We start from the raw sequence: 19,032 nt of genomic DNA on the forward strand, positions 1-19,032 counted from the left end.
CCTCCAGGGGGTGGATTCTGTCATAGCCCTCATGCTACTAGGCCTGGGGGAGGGGAAGGGGGGGCTCAGCTATTCTGATGGGCAAATATTTTCCACCCTTTTAAACTCCATTTATAAGATGGTTTGCTGTATTTGATATACGTGTATATATATATGTGTATACATATATGTATATGTATATATATATATAATGTTTATTTATTTTTGAGAGAGAGAGCATGAGCAGAGATGGGGCAGAGAGGGAGGGGGGAGGGAGACAGAAAATCTGACATGGGCTCTGTGCTGACAGCAGAGAGCCTGATGTGGGGCTTGAACTCATGAACCATGAGATCATGACCTGAGCAAAAGTCAAGAGCTTAACCGACTGAGCCACACTGGTGCCTATTTGTTTGTTTGTTTGTTTATTTATTGTTAAGTGTTTGTTTTTGAGAGAGAGAGAGAGGAGAGAAAGAGAGAGAGGCTATAGTCGATTTTTTTTTTAACGTTTATTTATTTTTGAGACAGAGAGAGACAGAGCATGAACGGAGGAGGGGCAGAGAGAGAGGGAGTCACAGAATCCGAAACAGGCTCCAGGCTCTGAGCTGTCAGCACAGAGCCCGACGCGGGGCTCTAACTCACGGACCATGACATCATGACCTGAACCAAAGTCAGATGCCCAACTGACTGAGCCACCCAGGCGCCCCTATAGCTGACTTTTTAAAAATGGTGCTTTGAAACAGAAAATCTGGGCTCAATTCCTGCTGTGCCTATTAATTGTACGACTTTGGCAAGTCGTTTAATGTCTTGTATCCTCTGTTCCATTCCTTATGAGATGGATATAATAAAACTCTATCTTTCAGGTTGGTAGTGAAGGTAAAATATGGTAATGTCTCTACGAGTGCTTTCTGAACCACACAAGGATGAGCCCTGTTATCCTGTGGCCCACATGGCCAGAGCCGACCATTATATCCTCCTGGCACTCTTATCTCTGGGCCCAAGCCTTACTGTGAACACTTGAGATTCTCTACCCAAGGGCTTTGCTCTGGTCCTGGGAACATGCACAGCAGCATTGTGGCAAGCCTGAGTGCCAGAGAGTCAATGCCCCCAGGAGCAGCTCTGAAGCAATGGTGGACAGAAATTGGTGGACAAATACCCTGGCTTCCTAGCCCCTGGTTGGGACAACTCTGAGGTAATCTCTGTTCTGTCTCCTAGGGTTCCCCAGCAGGATTATGCACCCATTGCCCCCTGTGACAGTTGACTTGATGATATACCCTTTGTTAGCTCCCCTCCTTTTCCTATTTTATTCCCTTACTCTCGGATGTTTCCTGAGATTACTTCCCAAATAAGTGGCAGAACTAGAGCTTGGTCTCAGCTTATCTGCTTTCAAAGTCTATGCCTTCAACCACTAAGTTCTAATACCTCTGATACTGCTTCAGATACTGTTCCAGACAAGAACCCGGATGAGGGTTGTGTTATACGTGTAACCGGGTTTTCCTGCTTCATGGATCTGAGTGCCATTCGTCACATTCTTTTAGATTTTCACGTTGAGCGTAAGAGCGCTCAAGAGCCCCAGTTGCCAGGTTAACGGGCAGTCTAACAGCCCCGCTTCCAGGTTCCTTTCTATGAATCGTTGGCATACTCCGCCCCCCACCAAACACCGCGGACTTCTAAGGTCTGAAGAGGGCCTTTGTCTGACTTTTAAGTGATCTATCGGCTGTTGCCATTCTCCCCACCCCCATCCCCACCACGCACAGCCTGTGTGAGAGAAAACAAATCCTCCCCCATCAGCAGACGACGACAGTCCCCTGTGAAGTGGTGTCTCCTGCTCAACACCTGGCGTCTCAGTTCCTCGGGGGGCAGGGGTGGGAATCCCATCCCTCAACTCGGGACCTTGATGCAGGCGCGCCCCTTCCCCAGCCCGTGTGCTCCACGCCTGTGCCTTGGATCACAAGCCCCACGTCCTGCTGGCAGGCCAGGAGGCCTCCAGCTTCAGCAGGATCTATATGTTTAAGGCATTCCTTCCGCATTCACTCCGAGGCCTGTGACCTGTGCTCCCCTCCCTCGTTAAGACCCCTGTTACCCTAGAGTTAATTTCAGAACCATCCTAGTCCACCCCGATAGGCCCTTCTCTTCACATATCTGCAAACCGGGTTGATTAAACAGTCTGCTGCCTCCCTGAAGACTCCGTACTCACTCAAACTGACCCACTGTGTCCCCAGTGTTGAATTTTATGTAACAAGGATCTCAGACTTGACTGAGACACAAAAGCTTGGGTTCCATCCTAATCCCAGGACAATGCCTGCTTTCTTGCTCTGTGTTTGTTTGCCTAAAATGGCCACTCATGTGACTACCCCAGGGCAAAAGAAGGCTCACCTCTCAGGGACAAATTATTTGAAAACTATTCATCCGTGCACACCCATGTTTTAAAATCCCGGACAAAACTTTGTGACCAGCTTCTGTTTTAAGGAGATACTATTTTTTTCAGGAGCTCTGATTCCAAAGGAAAAACCGGATAAAGTTGAAGAAAGGTCCCCCGCCCCCCTCCCCCCTTTTTTGTGCCTGGAAGAGTACTCACTTATACTGTTCTTTTCTTGTAGGGGAGCTGGTGCCAGAAAGAAGTGGAAAATGTCACCCTCTCTGCCTTGCAGAATCGGGACAAACATCATCCTGGAAAGAAGTGAGAAAAGGGAAGGGAGGATGACACAGACTGCATCAGAAAAACTCAAAACTCGCCTGTGAGGAGATTTCACTGAAGAGCCACAGCTGAGATGGCTGGCTACTGTTTGCATCCTAACCCCCTGTGGCTTAAACCCCACAGTCCAGCACAGGATTCATTTTTATTTTTATTGTTTTTGAATGTTGATTTATATTTGAGAGAGACACACAGAGTGTGAGCGAGGAGGGCAGAGAGAGAGGGACACACAACATCCGAAGCAGGCTCCAGGCTCTGAGCTGTCAGCACAGAGCCCGACACGGGGCTCGAACCCACAGACTGCAAGATCGTGACCTCAGCTGAAGTCAAGACGCATAACCGACTGAGCCAGCCAGGCGTCCCCAGGATTCATTTCAACATTTTTAATTTCTCTATTTGTTTAATGTATAGAACCCTCGTTGCCCCAGGTGGATTGAAAGCTCCTCAGAGCCCAGCACAGTGTGAACACAGCTGGCTTTTGCTCATGTTCAGGAATTACAGCATTATTTTCAGGTAACCTTATGTTACTGGTCTCATTCTCTTACAAAGTGGGGGAAAGGAAGAGGGGCCAGGGTGGAATAAACAACATACTTACAACGTTACCATGAATGAAATGTCATTGTCTTCAAAACTTCCTGATTAAGGACAACTGCACTTATTTTCTTTTTTTTTTTTTTAAATTTTTTTCAACGTTTATTTATTTTTGGGACAGAGAGAGACAGAGCATGAATGGGGGAGGGGCAGAGAGAGAGGGAGACACAGAATCAGAAACAGGCTCCAGGCTCTGAGCCATCAGCCCAGAGCCCGATGCGGGGCTCGAACTCACGAACCTCGAGATCGTGACCTGGCTGAAGTCGGACGCTTAACCGACTGCGCCACCCAGGCGCCCCTGCACTTATTTTCTTAAAGACGTGTTTTCCTCACTCTGTGTTCCTTTGGCACACTTGTTTCTTTTCTTGCTGCTTTTTTACGTTATTTGCAAATAGGCATGCAAGGAAGCATATTTCAGAAATTCGTGGCATCTCAAAGCCCAATTTTTTGAACACATGTAATGTGTACCAACCCAGTGCAGAGTGCTGGTTGCTGACCCAATGGCTGTCTGAGACTCCTAGTCACCAGTCTCCCTCGAGGTGAGGGGCGGCCACACTGCTTGGTTTTAGCCCACGAGCTGTAAGCAGAAGTCTTCTAGCTGAGGCTGGTGAAACAGCCTCTGCTTTTCTCAGTCAAAAGGGGCAGATTTAATTGTAAGCACCCTTCACCTTGCCCTTTCTGTCTTAGCACAGGTGAGACTGCCTTGGTGCAGCTGGGAGGAGCTTGTTCTCTACAAGCTGCAGCTCCAGGAAGGGATAACCTGCAGCCGAGGCAGGATTTCCTGAGATCCCATCACCTCCCTGCTGTCCTAGGAGTCTATGTTGGGAATGTGAGTGATTAGAGCCCTGCTGAGGTTGTTTTTTGGATGATTTTTAAATTGTATCTTCCCAGGAGAGGCATGGACGTTATTAAATTTTTAAACAGTACATTAGCTGTTTAAGTAACACATGCTTATAAAAATATTTAAACTGTCGGGGCGCCTGAGTGGTTCAGTCGGTTAAGCGTCCGACTTTGGCTCAGGTCACGATCTCGCGGTGAGTTTGAGCCCCACATCAGGCTCTGTGCTGACAGCGCAGAGCCAGGAGCCTGCTTTGGATTCGGTGTCTCCTTCTTTCTCTCTGCTCCTCCCCTCTTCACACTCTGTCTCTCTCACTCTCTCTCTAAAATAATGAATTTTTAAAAAAATATTTAAACTGTTCAAAAGGTATTAAATTAAAGTCTTCTCTTCTTCCCCTAGAGGACTCATCATTGACATTTCTTATGTGTTCTTCCAAAAACTTTCGGTTATGGGCATGTATATTTATTTACACAAAGAGATCACAGTACGTGATATTCTGCTCTTGCTTTTCAAACCTATCTTTTTCAGCATATGTACATATGCCATATTCTTAAAATTTTTAAAAAGTTTTATTTGTTTTATTTTTTATTTGAGAGAGAGAGAGAGAGAGAGAGAGAGAGAGAACATGTGTGAGCAGGGAAGAGGGGCAGAGGAAGGGAGAGAGAATCCTCAGCAGTCTCCGTGCTCAGTGTGGAGCGCAATGCAGGGCTCGATCCCACGACTCTGGGATCATGACATAAGCCAAAATCAAGAGTTGGGTGCTCGACCTAATGAGCCACTCAGGTGCCCCACCTGCCATATTTTTAATTGGCACATGGTGTAAAACACTACATGGATAAATCAGGAACATTAGAGAAAAGCAAATTAAAATGACAGCAGGATACCACATTGTACACCTATTAGAATGATCCAGATAAATGAAAAAACAAACCATAAAAAGCTGACAATACCAAGTGCTGACAAGGATGCAGAGCAACTGAAACTCTCATAAACCGGTGAGAAAGCAAAACGTTACTGCCAGTTTGGAAAACGGTTGGCAGTCTCTTATAAAGGTGAGTGCATACTTCATATACAACAAAAATTCCATGCCCAGACATTTACTCAAATGAAATGAAAACATGTTCTTTTTTGGAAATGCTTATTTATTTATTTTGAGAGAGAGAGAGAGAGAGAGAGAGAGAGAGAATCCCAAGCAGGCTCCGTGCTGTCAGCTCAGAGCCCAACGCGAGGCTCCATTCCACGAACCATGAGATCATGACCTGAACTAAAATCCAGAGTTGAATGCTTACCTGACTGAGCCACCCCGGTGCTCCAAGACATATATTCTCACGAAAACCTCTACATGCATATTTATAATGGCTTCATTCATAATCGCCTGAAACTTGAAACAGTGCAAAATTCTTCAGGTGGATAAACCAGCCGTGGTACATCCACACGATGGAGCAGGCCCAGGATTAGGGTGAGGCAAATGAGACACTCAGCTCAGGCACAACATTTAGGGACACCAAAGCACTCAGTAACCAAGATAAATAATATTAATGCAATATTTTTTAAAGATCAAAACTAATGCAAAAAAATACATGATGAACAAAACATGAAAATTTAATGCAGAAACTGACCCTGCACTGCTACAACCATGAGAGTTAAGCAAGTTGGGGGTGCACGTGCAAGGCGGTAAAAATGATCCAATTTGCATTTTCTTTGGACAATCATGACTGTTGTTCCCAAATGAAGGAAATTGGCAAGTACTTTCCATCATTTATAATTGTTTGTACATCTACAGTACTGCAGTGTAAATGGGAAAGTTTTATTTTATTACAAATAAATGTGTGATTTTAAAAATAGTAAGAACTGGGGCGCCTGGGTGGCTCAGTTGGTTAAGCGGCCAACTTCGGCTCAGGTCATGATCTCCAGGTTTGTGAGTTCGAGCCCCGTGTTGAGCTCTGTGCTGACAGCTCAGAGCCTGGAGGCTGTTTTGGATTCTGTGTCTCCCTCTCTCTGACCCTCCCCCCTTCATGCTCTGTCTCTCTCTGTCTCAAAAATAAATAAACGTAAAAAAAAATTTAAAAATAGTAAGAACTGAAGTGAGGTATACAAATTTTATTTAATAAATATTTACTTAAAAATAAAATAAATATTTATTTTTGATTTATATTTATTTCTGAAATATATAAATAGTGTATAAATAATATATTTTACTTTTCAGGAATAAAACTTGGTCACTTCAAATGTTTTATGAAAAAAAATTTTAATCAGGAAAATAAACTTAGGAGGCTTTTACACTTTATTTACTTAAGACAATGATAAATAATTCACTGTGTTTCATATCTTTATATCAAACCTATTTTTTAAACTACTTTTTGTTTTACTAACTTGTCTAGAAAGCTAGTATGTAATTTTCTATTTGTAATTGTTGATTTATATATATATATATATATATATATATGTATACACACACATATATAGAGTGGTTTTTAATTAAAATTAAAGTTTTAATTAAAGTAAATTTTAAGTTGTGGTAAAATACACATAAAAAATTACCATCTTAGTCATTTTTAAGTGTATAGTTGAATAGTGTTACGTATATTCACATTGTTGTACAACCACCAGAACTTTTTCATCTTGCAAAATTGAAAGTCTCTGCCTCTTGAACAATAACATCCCTTTCCCCCATCCCTGGCCCTGGTAACCACTGTTCTACTTTCTGTCCTTAGGAATTTGACTGTCCTTGGTACCACATTTAAGTGGAATCATACAGTATTTGTCCTTTTGACTGGCTTATTCAGTTAGCATAATGATTCATCCATGTTGCACTGTGTGTCAGAAGTTCCTTCCTTTTTAAGGCTGAAAATATACTACTGCAAATGTACATCATATTTTTTTTAGTGTTTATTTATTTTTGAGAGAGAGACAGAGCATGAGCAGGGGAGGGGTAGAGAGAGGGAGACACAGAATCTGAAGCAGGCTCCAGGCTGTGAACTATCAGCACAAAGCCTGATGCGGGGCTCGAACCCATGAACCATGAAATCATGACCTGAGCCAAAGTCAGACGCTTAACTGACTGAGCCACCCAGGTGCCCCATGTATACCATAGTTTAATTATCCATCAATCTGTCAACGGATGCTTGGGTTGCTTCCACCTTTTGGCTGTTGTAAATAATACTGCTATGAATGTGGTTTTACAATACCTTTTTGAGACCCTGCTTTCAATTCTTTGGCCTATATGTCCGGAAGTTGAATAACTGGGCTATACAGTAATACCATTTTTGAGTTTTTGAGGAACTGCCATGCTGCTTTCTACGGCAGCTGCACCATTTTGCATTTCCAAGAACCATTCACAGGGATTTAAAAAAAATTTTGATACAAACTTTTACGTACATATACTTGATTGTTAAATATTATAATTTATATGAATTAAGCTAATTCCAATTCACTATATATTATATTTACTTGAACTGCATATGGATTAAAAATAAATATGTTTTATACTAAAATTTATTTTTCAGAAATATGGCATCTAAAAACTGTATGTGATGATAAAATGTTCAGGAAAAGGAGAAAGAATGCATATAGAAATGGATCAAAATTATATGGGGCAGTTACAAGTTTGGCTAGACAGCAAAGCACTTGTACTTCAACCACTGAAGGGGAGCCTGGGTGGCTCAGTTGGTTGAGCGGCCGACTTCAGCTCAGGTCATGATCTTGTGGTCCGTGGGTTCAAACCCCGCATCGGGCTCTGTGCTGACAGCTCAGAGCCTGGAGCCTGTTTCAGATTCTGTGTCTCCCTCTTTCTCTGACCCTCCCCTGTTCATGCTCTCTCTCTCTCTCTCTGTCTCAAAAATAAATAAGTGTTAAAAAAAAATTAAAAAAAATAATTGAGTCTCTAATATTGACATTGTTAGAATAGAACAAGCAAATTCAGTTTTATAAAGAATCATTTTGAATGTGAAGAAAAATCTGAAGAAAAGAAAATGTACATTTCAGAAACTAGTAACAAGAATATGAGCAAGAGAGCAAGAAAAATGTCATTTGTAATAAATTTTAAAAATGTTCCATTGTGGCCACCAATTTTCAGTAAAAAAAACTGATGTTAATAAACATAATCCAGGATAGGATCCAGATTATAATGACTTTCACATAGTGGCTGAAGATTTCAAGAGACCATTTAAAAAAAAATTTATTTAAGGGGGGTGAGGAGAGGGGCAGAGGGGGAGAGAGAGAGAGAGAGAGAGAGAGAGAGAGAGAGAGAGAGAGAATCTTAAGCAGGCAGCACGCTCAGTGTAGAGCCTGACACAGGGCTCAATCCCATGATCACGATGTGAGCTGAAATCAAAAGTCAAATGCTTAACAACTGAGCCACCCAGCCACCCCTCAAGACACTTAAAAAAAAAAAAGTTTTAAAGGCAAATAGATTCATTGTGACTGGCTGATTTATTTTAAAAAGTGTTTTTCTTTTTTTTCATGTGTACTTTTTAGCAGTGATACTACAAAATCAGATATTTGCAACTTAAAAACAGGTTTAAAAACAGATATTTGCAACTCAAAAACAGCTTTCAAAGACTGGAAGATTTAAGCATTTTTTTTCCCATAAAAATGCCTTGTTTTATCATGATGCTTTTCTAAAATGAAAGTGTTTTCAAACTGTTTAATAGATAATACTTAGCAGAAGGAAGTAAAATTAGAGGAAAAAAATGGTGGAATAGTTTGTGATTTTAGATGTTATATTTGGTGCAAAAATGATTTCCCTCTTAGAGAATGGCAAGAAATTATTGGAAGTCTAGATGCTGGAATGTTTCTAAATTTAGTTGAACTTATAGATCATGAATGTCAATAAAGCTAATCACATGGCTATTATAAAAATGAACCCATGATTTACTTGTCTAACAAAATTCAAAACAAATTAGTAATGCTACTAGGAAATCCTAGTAAATCTGAAAACTATTGAGAATAAAGGAAGCAGAGTAATTTTGATTGTACACCTTATATAGCTCACTGTGAACAGGTATGTCAGATTATTAGGTATATTCACATGATGAATAATGTCATCAATAAAAGAAATTTCTACTGACTTTACTGAAATAAAAAAAAAACTGGATATGGCCTATCTTGTGAAACTATTAATAAATTAGAAAAGCTAGTATTAACATAAAAATGCTTGTGTCCAGGGGTGTGACAATGGAGCAAACATGGCTGGTGTATACAAGGGGGTACAACCCAGTATTTCCTCCCAAAATTGATTGTCCCAAGTCTGTGCAATACCTAGCTCATAGTTTTAATATGCAAAAATGTTGCTTCTGTGAATTGAAATATAAACTGTCTTGAGTATGGAATAAAGTACATTTACTTTTTTTTTTAATTCAATGACACATGGAACATTATTATGTCTGTTTTAAGAATGATACTATGGAACATCTGACAGGCATAAAGATCAATTGCACCAAGGGACCTTTTACACAAATTAAAAACACTCACCAAATATTAAAAGATATACTATCAAATGACAAAATACATTATGCTGTAACCAAAAGCATCTTAGTGCAATAGATCACATATTTTATGAAACTTACATGTATGGGATGTTTTAAAGCAACAACAAAAAAGTTAATAAAGCTCTATGTTAAAAACACGTGACTGTACATAATGCTGCATGCTTAATAGAAGGCCTATCCCTTTGCTTATAACAAATGAAAAAATTACTTTTAAAGCATATTTGATGAATGTAAACTTTAACAAAAGATATGAATATATATCCAGAATTTGAAAATAAATGAAAAGAAAAATTAGGAAGTAAGAAATGTACAAATCACTCCATGAGAGTATCAATTATTATGGAAAAAATGCACATCACACAAAAACTATGTCAGTTGGTGAGTTCAAGCCCTGCATGGGGCTCTGTGCTGACAGCTCAGAGCCTGGAGCCTGCTTCAGGTTCTGTGTCTCCCTCTCTCTGCCCTTCCCCTGCTCATGCTCTCTCTCTCTCTCTCTCTCTCTCTCTCTCTCTCTCTCTCTCTCTCTCAAAAATAAATAAACATTAAAAAAAAAAGCTTTTGGGGAGAGGGGAAAATGGGTGATGAGCATTGAGGAGGGCAATTACTGGGATGAGCACTGGGTATTGTATGTAAGCGATAAATCACAGGAATCTACCCCCAAAACCAAGAGCACACTGTATACACTGTATGTTAGCCAACTTGATGATAAATTATATTTTTCAAAAAAAAAGCTTTTATTTTTAAGTAATCTCTACATCCAATGTGTGGGTCAAACTCACAACCCTGAGATCGAGAGTCACTTGTTCCACCAACCGAGCCGGGTCTTGATTTAAAAACAAGATTTAAAAAACAATCTCAGAAGTGATCTTGAGATTTAAAAACAAATTTTTTTTTAATGTTTATTTATTATTGAGAGACAGAGAGAGACAGAGCATCAACATGGGAGGGGCAGAGAGAGAGAGGGAGACACAGAATCTGAAGCAGTCTCCAAGGCTCCAGCTGCCAGCCCAGAGACCGACATAGGACTTGAACTCGCAAACCGCGAGATCATGACCTGAGCCGAAGTCGGAGGCTTAATGGACTGAGCCACCCAGGCGCCCCGAGATTTTTTTTTTTAATGATGCTAATCTTAGTGCAATAATCTTCTACAAAAGAAAATGAGATAAGCAAAGAAGTAGATTTTGAAAATATTAATGATGAGTTTGCTTCCATTAAAGCCAAGAAAGTAAAATTACAACAAATTCTGCTTTGGTATAAATATAATTTTTATACTTAATGTGAATTACATCCATTTTTCAAGTTTTCAATATTTTTCAGCTACTTAAATGTTTTAGAAAGAAAATGCCCATAAAATACATAAAAATATGTAGATAGGGGTGCATAGTTTTCCTTTTGCCATAGGCTCCAATATGGCTCCGCACGGCATTGCAGTGGGAATACTGCTCAGCATCGGGAAGGAACAAATACCTGACTGATGTATCTCTAAGGTGTTGCGCAAAGTTGACAAGCCAATTCAGAAGGCCCTAGATGTATGATTCCATTTAGAACATTCAGAAATAGAAAAAACTATAGGAAGGGAAAGGAAGTCACTGGTTGCAAAGGGCTGGGATTGGGGAACGGACTGGCTATGTAGGTACAAGGAAAGATTTGGGGGATGATGGAAGTGTTCAATACCTTGATTGTGGTTGTAGTTCCACAACTGTATGCTTTTGTGAAAACCTATAGAATTGTGAGCACTTATTTTTCTCTATGAGCCTTAGACTTCACAGCAGAGCAGCATGCAAAAAATTCTCTTTGGAGAGGATGACTTTGGCTATGGTAAGTAGCATAAATTGGTGTTAAAGTTTCTAGAAACCAAGAGGCCAGTTTGAATCTGGTATAATAGCCCTTATAGAAACGGTTCACTCTGAATTCCTTTTTGTCTTTCTTGATTATTGTGGTTCTCCACTTTGCCCTACTTCTTTTACGGCCTTTTATCTAACGAACATCTTAGTTGTTTATGGGGTCTTACTGTTCCTTGCAAGTAATAGATCTAAGATGTTAAAGGAGTCCTCCAGAATTGCCTAACTCCACTTGAGGCTGACAGGGTTCAAGAGACTCTCGGGAGCACATGTTTTTTCAAGGTTAGACTTAATTACCTTTTAGTAAAATCTTGGCATAGGGACAACCATATTCAGGGTGCATGTCAGAGCAAAGGTTTTTAGTCTTTGGAGGTTTTCGCCCACATCTCAATTATGTTTTCCATTATCCTCTTGGCAAGCTAGCTAGATTGCTAAATCACATGGAGTTCTCCTAAGACTTTGTGTATTCGAAGATGTACGTTGTCCTCCCAAGCGACGAACAGTAGTAAACTATTATTACTCTATATTTCTGTAGTTCATTTTACAGATAGATTATATGAATCCTTTTATAGAGGATTGTAACTCAGTGTTGGAAGAAGCTTTAGGGCCTTGTTATTCAAAATGTGGCCCACCATAATGGGGTACTTGGGTGGCTCAGTTGGGTGAGCCTCCACCTTCGGCTCAGGTCATGATCTCATGGTTTGTGAGTTCGAGCATCACATCGGGCTTGCTGCTGTCAGTGCAGAGCCTGCTTCAGATCCCCTGTCCCTGCTCTCTCTCTGCCCCTACCTTGCACCATCTCTCTTTTGCTCTTTCTCAGAAATAAACAAACATTTAAAAAAATGTGGTCCACCAGTCAGCATGTGCATCACCCGGAAGTTTGGGAGAAATGCAGAATCTCAGGGCCCAACTCCAGACCTGCTAAATCAGAATGCATAGTTCAACAACCCCGCCTCCCCATTTGTGTGCACATTTTTGAAGTGTTGGAACACTGCTGTCCTTGTGCTTTGGCCTCATCACTTATGTGGTGCTCAGCTCTGCCACAGCACCCCTGCAAAGAGCTCAAGCGAGGTGAATTTATTGTATATTGCACCTTCCATTACTATTTATTTTTTTTTAATTTTTTTTCAATGTTTATTTATTTTTGGGACAGAGAGAGACAGAGCATGAACGGGGGAGGGGCAGAGAGAGAGGGAGACACAGAATCGGAAACAGGCTCCAGGCTCCGAGCCATTAGCCCAGAGCCTGACGCGGGGCTCGAACTCACGGACCGCGAGATCGTGACCTGGCTGAAGTCAGACGCTTAACCGACTGCGCCACCCAGGCGCCCCCCTTCCATTACTATTTATACAACACTTGTATAATATCTTGTACAACATAATATAGATATGGAACACAATAACGCCTTGAATACTTTGGTTGTTATTTATCATGTAAATGAATGTGTTACGGTAGGAGTTTGAAAAGCACACGGAGTATTCACAGGGAACTACTAGATATCATTTGTATGGTAACGCTGAGAAGCCTGCTTAGGTATTTTCAGGTAGAGGATCATCTCTGAGTAACACACAAGATCAAAGACCTCTGCTGCAGCTACTTTACTTACACTGGACATCCTGCGGCGACACAGGTGGGCAAATAGTAACATTAACTTGTACTGGTCAGTGATATTTCTGGGACTAGTCTTAGGACTAGTTTAGCATTCAAATGTATGTAATATTTAAAATTTAGGGGGCGCCTGGGTGGCTCAGTCGGTTAAGCGTCCGACTTCGGCTCAGGTCATGATCTTGCAGTTCGTGAGTTCAAGCCCCGCGTCAGGCTCTGTGCTGATGGCTCAGAGCCTGGAGCCTGTTTCAGATTCTGTGTCTCCCTCTGTCTCTGACCCTCCCCCGTTCATGCTCTGTCTCTCTGTCTCAAAAATAAATAAACGTTAAAAAAAAATTAAAAAAAAATAAAATTTAGAATTCTTGATGCCCTCCTCATAGGTGACTATAGAGATGGTTTAAATTCCTAATTTTTTTGGGGGGGGGAGAGAGAGAGATTGACAGTGAATGAGGGAGAGGGGCAGAGGGAAAGAGAGAGAGAATCCCAAGCAGTACAGGGCTTGATCCCACAATGCTGGGATCATGACCTGAGCGGGAATCAAGAGTCAGATGCTCAACCAACTAAGCCACCCAGGTGCCCCTAAATTACTCAGTGTTAAGAGGCATATTAATTGTACCTTCTTCCAGGTTCTCAAATGTCCGCATTTTTTTAAACCTGTGATTACTTACGTAATTACCCTGTGCTTTCTGCTAAACTGTGTATTTACATCGAGGTCATCTTTCTAAGTGTGGTTCCACAATCCCCTATTCAAACCATCGAGAAGAAGTTTTTCGGAATTCAGAACTTCAAATATTATTATGTAATATTCCAAGCAGAGCCTGTGACAGCACCCCTTAACCAAACATTAATATTTCTGCAACGTATGAAATAAACATTCACACTAATTCATATGAATGAAGCCTCTAAGTATGTTTTTCTCATGTCAGATCAAGCTTTTGCCACAAAATCAGTTACAACATTTTTTCTGTTTTAATGGTTTTTGTCCTGTTTTTACATTTTGCAAACTGTGGATAAAGGAAGATGGACCTGTTTATCAAAACAAAATGAGAAGACATTTTAGGAGTGCTTTAGTTCACCTTTTGCTTACGATTAGGGAGGGACTAGGCAAAAATGAAGGTACATAAGATGTTTATCAAAACTAAAATGTGTTGAAATAGTCCATAACTTTCTGAATGTTTAATAAGCAACACGGTCAAAATATCATGTGAGGCCAGGGGTTAACCCTGTCTCTATTGATGCCAATTCTCACTGGCCCTGTTTCTTTCTGAAAGACCCTAATTTTAGCTAATGAGCCAAATTAAAAATACTTGCTTCATCAGACTATCTTGCCGACTTTGGGGCCACGTGACCCTGTAGCGTTGCATGAGATACATGCAGAGGGTTTCTGGGGAAACTTCTGTTTTCCTGATACAGATCCAGCCTTCTTACTTTCTCTTCTCTTCTCCCTGCCTGGGTGTTGCTGTAGTGCGTAGGGGTACAGTGGCTCCCTTGCAACAAAGAAGTGGTCAGCATGAAGATGAAAGCCTCATGTTCAGGATGGTGGAAGTGAAAAGCAGGAAAAGCCTCTTGAGCCTCCAGGGCAACGTTGGACTACCCCAGCTTCTTGTTGCACAGGGCAAGTGTATCATTTAAGATACTGTTTTTGAGTCTGTTATTTGCACCTACACATTCCTAAATGCTGTGCAATATCACTGATTTTTCCCCTCTTTTTTATTTTTATATGCAATAAACTGACTCTACCCATCTGGCTTCCCTGGAATGATAATTATAGCTCTGTACAATGTCCATACCCATTATTACTTGCCTTACCAATTAGAAACACCTTTAACTTGCATTGGTTTTCAAGGCTACCTTTCATCTACCAAGAAAAATTACGGTACAATGCTTCCCTCACCAGTAGCTTTTGTCCACTTCTCTTCAACATGTGTTCACTCTGGTAAAATGATGCCCCTTTTCTCCTAATAAAAATGACTATCAAGCAAGGACTGCAGAGGCTGAAACAAAACATTTAGAATAACTTTTTTTTAAGTTTTTTTTTAAATAACTTTTCTAAATAACTTTGGAATAATCAAAAAGTTTTAATTGTCAGTTTCATATTTGTTTCCTTCATTTTTTTGCCTATTCTTAGGCAAAATTTAGTTTAGTTTAGTCAGTAATTGGTCAGCTTTGTATTCAATACAGGTCAAAGTTTAGTCAGTAATTGGTCAGCTTTGTATCCAATACAGGTCAAATCAGTAGATTATAATTCAATCATTCCATTTAACTCCCTTCCAAATCTGTATGCTCTTTTTTTTTTTTTAAGTTTATTTATTTGGGCACCTGGGTGGCTCAGTCCTTAAGCATCTGACTTTCGCTCACGTCATGATCTCACGATTTGAGAATTCCAGTCCAACGAACCCCATTTCAGGTGAACACGAGCCCCATGTCCATAAAAACAGGAACCTACTTTGGGTGAGCCCTGTTTCTTTCTCTCCACCCAGTCTCTGCCCCTCAGGGATTCTCTCTCTCTCTCTCTCTCTCTCTCTCTCTCTCTCTAGCTCTCTGTCCCTCACTCACTTGTGCCCTCTCTCTCTCAAAAAATAGACAAGTAAATAAAGCTTATTTATTATTTTTGAGACAGAGAGACAGAGAGAGAGACAGAGACAGAGACTATGTGAGTGGGGCAGGGGCAGAGAGAGAGAGAATCCCAAGCAGGTTCTGTGCTGTCAGAGCAGAGCCACACTCAAGGATTGATCTCATGAAAGGTGAGATGGTGACTTGAGCCAAAATAGTCAGACATTTAACCAACTGAGCCATCCAGGCACCTCCAAATCTGTATGTTCTTTTCTTGCCTTATAGATTCTCTTCCTTCTTTTATCTCTTTGACATTTGAAATGTTTGTTTTAGTTCCCTTCAGATGATTCTATAGCACGTAGTTCATTCAGGGTGATTCCTTACATATTGGTGTCTGCCGACTCTCTCCTTGGCCTGTGAGCATATCTTCAGAAGTAATCAAGACCTCTATTTGGGTCCTATTTGATCTCAGGGTGTAGAAGAATCTCCAAGGGTTGTTTTCTTGTTGTAGAAATGTACCCCAACACACATATAATTTAGGATATGATAAAAATGGCATTTGAAATCAACAGGGAAAAGACAGTTATTTGATAAATGGTATTTGTAAACTTGAATGGTTATCTGGAAAAAGATGAAGTTATATCCATATCTTATATTTTATACCCAAGTAAATTCCAGATGAACCAGACATTTAACAAACAAACAATTAAAGTGTCAAAAGAATTAATGGGAGAATCTTCTCTTATAATCTTTGAGTGGAAAAGTTATAAGCTACACAATAAAATTCAACTTCATAAAACATCTGTATGGCAAGTGCCAATATGGCAAAGATAAGAGATAAGCAAGAACTTAGGAGAAAATATTTGCAAGACATTTCACAATTAAAGGCTAAATTCCCCAGTATATAAAAAGTATCTTCAAAGAAATAAGCCAACAATCAAATAGGAACATGAATAAAGGTGTAAAAAGATGGTGTATAGAAAAAGATCTACAAATGGCCCTTATACCCATGAACATACACCCAACTGCCCTAATAAATGCAAATTAGATCTACAGAGAGGAAATCAGTTTTTTCTTGTCAGATTGGCAAAGATCCTAAGTTTAATAACACTCTATGTTGGCAAATGAATGAGAAAACAGACCCTTGGAGCTTAAACTGGAAAAAACATGTCACTGGAGTAATTTTATAAATGTATAAAAATTGCATATACATTATGTCATTTGACCCAACAAATCCACCTTTAAAAATGTTTTCCCATAGATTTACTTCCCTGTGTGTGAAATAATATATTTAAACGTTTATCATAGCAAAAAATTAGGAAGCAAAAGCTTATCAGTAGGGGACTGGTTCATTAAGGGAATGTTCTGTGGCAGAGAAAAGATCAGGAAAGTCTTGAATAGGAACAATATCCATGATATATTCTGTGTGTGTGTGTGTGTGTGTGTGTGTGTGTGTGTGTGTGTGTGTGTAAAATGCAAACTATAGGTCACTGTGTGTATAGCATTCGGTAGAACTTGTGTGAGGAGGAAAACTATGTATATGCATGTGCATTTGCATGTGTATGAATAAATATTTCTGTAGAGATGCACAAGAAGCTGGTATCATTGGCTGCCTTGGGTAGAGGTGTGAGTGGCTGGAGGTCAGAGCTGAGAGAGAAACACCTTTCAAATGTATTGCATTTTTAAAAATTAAATGGCACTAAAGTATATACCTTAAATATACATTAAAGTACATACTTTAATAGATTCAAATTACATAAATCTCAAGAACACACAAAACAAATTATGGTGACAGAGGTAAGAATAGTATTACCTCTATGGGGAGATGTTTACTGGGAACAGGCAAGAGACAGCCTTCTTAGAGGAGCACAGAGATATCCTCTCTCCTGAATTGAACGTTAGTTACGTAGGTAAATGCATGTGGGAGAATCCACCAACTCCACATTTCACATGTGTGCCCTTTACAGGACGTATATTGCACCTCAGTACATTTCTTTAAAGTGTATGCTTTGAGCAAGGAAGTTGATATATACAACTAAATACTAACATTCTGTGGACTCCTTGTTCACTGTAATCTTAGTTCAAGTTATAACTGTTTTCCCTCATTTGGTTTTAAGCTTTTAAAAAAGAGTTTTCATGTAAGAATGTGTATGGATGCATATGAATCTCAATGCAGAGAGAAGTTGCTGCCACTGTGTAGTGTTCCTTCTCATTTCTTATGAAAAGTAATCCTTTGGTGACTTCATTTCAGTGTCCAGTTATCATTCCATTTTTCTACAGCCATGTTCTGTGTGGATGAGTGTGTGTGTGTGCGCGTGTGTGTGTGTGTACTCATGAATAAGAACATACCCAGGTATGAATAGACCCAAGTCACATGCTCTTAAGCATTTGATATTGGACTTTGCTTCCATATTGAATGAATTTCTAAATGTTAGCTCAGTGCAGCTTGAGTACTGTACAATGAGTCAACAAAAGCTCAAATCTAAGAGTGTGAACCAATAACAAATTCCTTTTGAAAAGGAACTTTGATCTTTACCATAACACTGCCTGCTTCCACCATGTAATCTCTCATATTCTTTTTGTGTAACAAGTGTGTTTTCCCGCATGGAATGTTTTTCTAGCAACAGTGGTGAGGTGTGACATGGGAACATGATTGGAGCAACGTTTGGGTCCTAATGGAATAGGAATAAGTGCCAATGACCAAAACATATGATGGTGCTGAGTCACTGTGATTTGGTGATTGTCTAGTGAAAAGGATATACAGAGAGCTTGGCTTTCACTTCCTTTCTTTTGCTGAAGTAAGCTGGAGGCACTGTTACATGACTGCCTTTCTTTCACTAAATCTCACATTTCAGGTGCTTCTCCCTCACATAATAAAATGCAAAGCACACAGGTGGCCACGTCCCTAGGGGGAACTGAGCCTGTCTGGCTGCCTCAAAGACTCAACTAGATTTACCTTGGAATTTTAGGTAGGGGTGGAAGATTGGGATTCATGCTTAGGAATCAGCACACTGAAATTTAATGAGCAAAGGAGTATGTGTGTGTGTGTGTGTGTGTGTGTGTGTGTGTGTGTGTGTGTCTCAAACTCACTCCTAGGTAGTTAAGAAACTTATTCAAGGTTGAACAGAGTAGAGGTATTTCAAATTGCTTTAGAAAGAAAATTACAAAAAAACAATCTAGGAGCCAGAGAACCTTTTGGAATACCAGTAAGAGGGCTCCAACATAGGTGAGATGAAGGCCTTTTTGATAAATAACAGCAAGGTCTACCTGGCAAGATTAGCCATGATAGATGTGGTGGTGACAATGTGGATGGAAGAATCAACTGAGACCATCCTTCCTCGGTGTATGTGCGTGTATGTGAAGGTGTGGTGGTGGTGGTGGGCGTATTAGAGTCAAAACTTAGAGTAAGACAATGTTAAGAATGCCAAAGAGTATTGTGAGTGA

The 19,032-nt window shown here is 40.2% G+C and overlaps 1 protein-coding gene across 8 annotated transcripts in view; it reads right to left on the reverse strand.

Moving 5' to 3' along the window:
* Positions 1 to 19,032, reverse strand: part of KLHL31 (kelch like family member 31) — a 124,692-nt gene that overhangs the window by 45,330 nt on the left and 60,330 nt on the right. For all 8 annotated transcript variants that reach the window (XR_006597840.1, XR_006597839.1, XR_002157150.2 and 5 more), the window contains one exon: positions 2,555 to 2,646. The gene's annotated coding sequence lies outside the window, so the exon portion shown is untranslated. The remainder of the gene's footprint in view (positions 1 to 2,554; positions 2,647 to 19,032) is intronic.

Source organism: Felis catus, chromosome B2, assembly GCF_018350175.1.
Source record: "Felis catus isolate Fca126 chromosome B2, F.catus_Fca126_mat1.0, whole genome shotgun sequence".
Lineage (NCBI taxonomy): Eukaryota > Metazoa > Chordata > Mammalia > Carnivora > Felidae > Felis > Felis catus.